A 6000-nucleotide genomic window follows, 5' to 3' on the forward strand; every position below is an offset into this window, starting at 1 on the left:
TCTAGGGTTTTTTTAAGCTCACCAGAATTTTACTTTACAGAAGGCTACTGAAGAGATGAAACTTGAGAACTTTAATAGTCAACATGTGGGATACTTACGTCCAATTTGTTTCCACTTCAGTGAGGTATAACTGATATATAATGAACTGCACATAAAGTGCATCCATCATTCTATAAATGTTGACTCATGTATCTCCCTGTGAAGCCATCAACAAAATGAAAATAATGAATCATTCCATCACCCCAAAAGTTTTCTTATGTCGTAATCAGTACCTCCTTTCATCACTGAAACAACCCTCTAAGCAACCACTGATCTTTATGTCACTATAGAAGAGTTTGCATTTTTAAAAATTATGTATGCGGAATCATAAAGCAGGTAGTATTTTTGGTCTGGCTTCTTCCACTAAGCAAAATTCTTTTGAGATTCATCTATGTTAGCATCAATAGTTCATTCTACTTTTTTAACTGAATAATATTTAATTATATATATGCACCATAAATTGTTTGTCCATTCACCTGATGATGGACATTTTGGTTGTTCGAAATTACAAATAAAACTGATATGAACATATATGTACAGCTCTTTCTGTGGACATATGTTTTCATTACTTCTGGGTAAGTACCTAGCAGTGGAATAGCTGGATCATATGGAATGTGTATGTTTAACATTTTAAGAAACTATTAAGGCCAGGTGCAGTGGCTCATGCCTGTAATCCCAGCACTTTGGGAGGGCGAAGTGGGCGGATCATGAGGTCAAGAGATTGAGACCATCCTGGCCAACATGGTGAAACCCTGTCTCTACTAAAAATACAAAAATTAGCCAGGCGTGGTGGTGCGCGCCTGTAGTCCCAGCTACTCGGGAGGCTGAGGCAGGAGAATCGCTTGAACCCTGGAGGCGGAGGTTGCAGTGAGTGGAGATCGATCGCGCCGCTGCACTCCAGCCTAGTGACAGAGCGAGACTCTGTCGCAAAAAGAAAAAGAAGAAGAAACTATTAAACTTTTTTTTCAAAAGAGTTTTACTACTTTTCTTTCCCACAGCAGTATATAAGAGATCTGGTTGCACACATCCTTGCCAACATTTATTAGGGTCTTTTAAATTTTAGCTCATCTAACAGATGTGTAGTAATATCTCACGTGGCTTCATGACTAATGATGTTGAACATATTTTCCCATGTCTTTTTGCTATGTGTATATGTATCTTCTTTGGTGAAGTGTCTTCATATATTTTACTTATTTTTTATTAGGTTGTTGGTTTTCTTATTTCTGAGTTTTGAGAATTCTTTATCTAGTCTGTATCCAAGACCTTTATCACATGTGGTTTACAAAATATTTTCTGACAGTCTGTGGCTTGTGTTTTCATTCTCCTGTCTATCAAAGAGAAGAAGTTTCTAATTTTGATGAATCTAGTTCTTCAACTTTATCTATTATAAATCATAATATTGATGTCAAAACTAAGAAATATTTGTCTAATGTGAGATCACAAAAATTATCATCTTCTATACTTTCCCCTAAAATTTCAGTTTAGGTTTTACATTTATCTCTATAATTTATTTTGGTTTTTCTAATCAAAGTTCTCATTTTTACACATTGTCATCAGATTTTTCCAGCACCATTTGTTGAAAATACTACTCTTTTTCATTGAAAAATCTTTGCTCCTTTGCCAAAAATTAACATCTATCTATGAGTCCATTTTTTAGACTCCATCCTATTCCATTGACTTATTTGTCTTTCTTTAAACCAATGCCACAGAGTCTTGATTACTGTAGCTTTAAAATAACTCTTAAAGTCAGGTAGTATAACTTTTCCAACTTTGATCCTCTTCAAAATTGTTTTTTCATTTTTAATCCTTCTCATTTTCATATAAATTTTAGAATCAGCTAGACAAGGTCCACAAAAAGTCTCGTTGAGATTTTCATTGGGGTTGCATTGATTGTATTGACAAGTTAGAGAATAATTGACATCTGATCCAAATTTATCTTCTGATCTATGAACATTGTATATCTTTCCATTTATTCAGGTCTTCCTTAATATATGTCAGCAGTGGAGTGGTGTGCTTAAGGAGAGAGAAATTTGGAAAAATACAGACAGAGAACAAGGCCATGTGGAGATAAAGGCAGAGACTGAAGTTGTGCCACCAAAGGCAAAGAATATCAAGTATTGTCAGTAACCACAGGAAGCTGGAAGAGGCCAGGAAAGATTTTTCTTAGAGATCTTGGAAGGAGCCTGACCCTGGAACACCTTGATTTTAGACTTCTGGCCCCCAACAACTGTGAAAGAATAAATTTCTGTTGTTTTAAGCAATTGGGCTTGCAGTAATTTGTTTCAGCAGCCCTAAGAAAAGTAATGCATACCGATAACATTTATTATTTCCATTTTGCTGACTCTTTCAAGTTCTGTGCTTATAAATTCATCATAGTGAAGTAAGCTTTAAATGATAAAACTTTGAAAGTATACTCAAATTCTGTTGCTATAGTTAGCACAATACAGAAAGGAATATAATTTTTAAAAATAAATTTTAATCATATAAATATAAATTATGACACGTCTAAACTTTTATTTTAGAGATTTTATAATAAACAGTTTATATTTGTTAAAATTCATTTAAATTAATAACAAAGCCCATGGAATATGCTAAAAATCAAAGATAAGTTACATTTACTATAACATAATAAACCATCATTCACTGAATCAGTGGTTTAGCAAACATTAATTCAATGTCTCCTATGCACTAGGCACTATACTAGATCTAAGAGCTAAAGCTCCTTCTGGCACTTATAGACCAAGTAAAAGTTAGCAAGGCGATACATTATTGGGTAAAGATTATACTGACTGAATCATCGAGCTCTATTTTTCTAAATAGTTTCAACTTTCAGATCTCTGAGGTACATGTGCAGGTTTGTTAAATAGATAGATTGTGTAATGTTGAGGTTTGGGATGCAAATTATCCTGTCACCCAGATAGTGAGCACAGTTCCCAAAAGTTTGCCTCCATCCTTCCCATCCCCCTCTATTTGTCCCCAGTGTCTGTTATTGCCATCTTTATGTCCATGAGCACCCAAAGTTTAGTTCTCACATATAAGTAAGAATGTGCAGTATTTGGTTTTCTGTTCCTGAATTAATTTTCTTAGAATAATGGCCTCCAGCTGCATCTATGTTACAAAGAACATGATTTTGCTCGTTTTTATGGCTGTCTAGTATTTCGATGGTGCATATGTACTACATTTTCCTTATCCAATCCACTGTTGATGGGCGCCTACATTAATGCCATATCTTGGTTATTGTGAATCATGGAGTTCTTTTCATTTTTGAGATTTTATAATTTCACAAGATTAGGGAAGACTTCAGTTTGTCAATTAAATTATTATTAACCATTATTTTCAGAAGGACTTATTTACAAAATAGCTTGGTTAAGGAGAGGCTAATGAGAAAAACACATGAAGAGAAAGACCAAACAAAAAAGAAAAAAAAAAAACAGAAAGAAGGGAATATACTTTTTGAAGAATGTCCCTGAAACAGTGTATGCTTATAATATAAGGATAAAATGTATTTACCTTGCCTGGCAAGTGATGTATCAGCTCACACATAATCCAAAACAAACTGGACTGAGCATTTCTTCAGGGCATAGCTTCACCATGGAACATTTGCACTACGGGCTCCAACAACTATCCTAGCCAAAGATAAGTCAGAAATACCAGCATTGCCCTATGCTCACCTTTAAAATACCCTCAGGAAATTGAAGAAAATACATAGTTCTCTAACCTCTGTGGATAGCTTTATAATTACCTTAGCTACTTGATCTGCTCTATGAAGACACAGCTTAAAATAAAATAAACTTATATCACAGCAAAAATGGGCTAGTTGTTCAATTTTAGGGAGCGACAGATGAGGGAAGACATTGTGATGAGTGGCCAAAACATGTTTTCTGAGTACCTGCCTTCTCTCTGGATCAGATAACCACCTGGTTTTAAACCATACAAAGCGGATCAAGTCTGTAAATAATTCAATCATTTCAAACATTCAAATTGTCAATATCACTAACACTTTTTGCTTAAAGTTACCTTTGTGACCAAGTAAGATCAATGTCTCACCAACCTCGTAAATTGCCAATAGCTAAGACAGTCAGAAGACTCTCACTTTTAAAATCAACTTTAAAATACTACAAATAATAACAAAGTTAAGATCTGTCATGAATAAGTGTCTAGGGACAGTAAATCCAATATTTTAACCAAGTAACACTTTTCTAAGGGACCACGTATGATTATTTAGGCAAACTTAGTCTCAAGTAAATGTTTCCAAAGTAAATTTTACACTTAAGAGAGCACATAGAATGCAAAATCTTTTCAATTTCAGAATTTCACACTTCATATTTAAGCATGTAATTTATTTCACATGATGTTTTGAAGGTCTTGGGTTGGTTTGGATATTTGCTTTCCATTATCACAGAGTCAACTGGCTCCACCCACCGGCTATAGTAAAAGGAGGCCGTAAACTTGCAGGAGTCAAGGGAGAGTGTAGATCAGGAAGGTGACCAAACGGAGGTTAGTTATTTTACTATAACTGAATCTTCTATTATTTTTAATGATAATACTTCAGCTATCTATTGTTGTATAACTAGCCCTCCAGCATTTAGTCATGCAAAACAACATGATTTTACTCTTTTTCATGATTCTTTGGGTCAGGAACTAGGGCACGGGTTGGCCAGGCAGTTCTGCTCCATGTAGCATCAGTTTGGGTCGTACACATGGCTGCATTCAGCCAGAGGCTGGCTGGACTGGAAAATCCAACAAGCCTTCATTCCCGTGTCTGGCAGCTCAGTGCCTTTCCCCCAAGTAGCTGCTTTGTGGCTTCTCCTCCTTCTCGAGTCTCTCCTGAGCTTCTCCACAACACGGTGGCTGGCTTTCCCAGAGCCAAAGTGGAAGCTGCCGGGTCTCTGAAAACCTCGGCCCAGAACTGGCACAGTGTCACTGATTTCTAATTGTCAAAGCAAGTCTCAAGCCCATTGTAAGGAGTTGGAGGGCGGGGGGGTGGCTGACTTGACTTGCAGGGTAGAGCAGCATGCACATATTATGAGGGAAGGAATTGATGGCAGGCATCCTTGGGGACTACCTACTTAAAATAGTCAATAGAGGCTAAAATAGCATGTATCCCCCACTTTAAAAAAAAGACATTCATATATTTTTTTCACTAGTTTAGACTTTTTCTGATTGAAAAGAACAAATACATTTAAGGAACCAGAAATCTCGTAGCATACATTGTAATGAGTATGCTCATAGTAGTGAGCAAGTATTCGTCTTTAAGAATTGCTGTTATGCCAACTATAGGCTGAACAGCAGTGGTGGAGGAAGAAATATAGAAGACATGAAGGATATCTTCCCTCCTTCCAAGCATCTTGGAGTGTAGTGTGAGACCCAGCTTCAATTCATTGCACCAGTAAAGAATATGAAAGAGCAAGAAATAAGCAATGATTTGTCATGAGATAATGTGATACAGACTAATGTAATTGATGCTCAAGGGAAGACATATTAATGAGAAAGACAAGCTATTAAAACTTTCCTGGAAAAATGGGACTTGACACTTTCCAACAGGTAAAAAAAGACAACTGACCAATATAGAAAAGGGTTACAATATAAGTAAATATAGAAGTAAAATTAAGTACTACATATGTTTGCACAGTAGAAAGACAACCAAACTCACCAAAGAAGTGTGCAAACTTGGATAGACAGGACAAAGTTATCTTAAAAGATCTTGTAATGAAAGTGAGGATATGTAAAAGTTTCAGCAATCTAAAATTATACAATTCTGAACTGTAGTAGAGTAGCCATGAGTCCACAAGTGGCTATTTAAATTAATTACTATTTAATAAAATTTAAAATGCAGTTCTTCAGTTGCACGATTAGGTGGGTGCAAAAATAATTGCAGTTTTTGCAATTAAAAGTAATGGCAAAAACTGCAATTACTTGTGCACTAACCTAATACATTTCAAGTGCTCAATATCCACACGT

Source organism: Nomascus leucogenys, chromosome 11 (genome assembly GCF_006542625.1).
Source record: "Nomascus leucogenys isolate Asia chromosome 11, Asia_NLE_v1, whole genome shotgun sequence".
Taxonomy (NCBI): Eukaryota; Metazoa; Chordata; class Mammalia; order Primates; family Hylobatidae; genus Nomascus; species Nomascus leucogenys.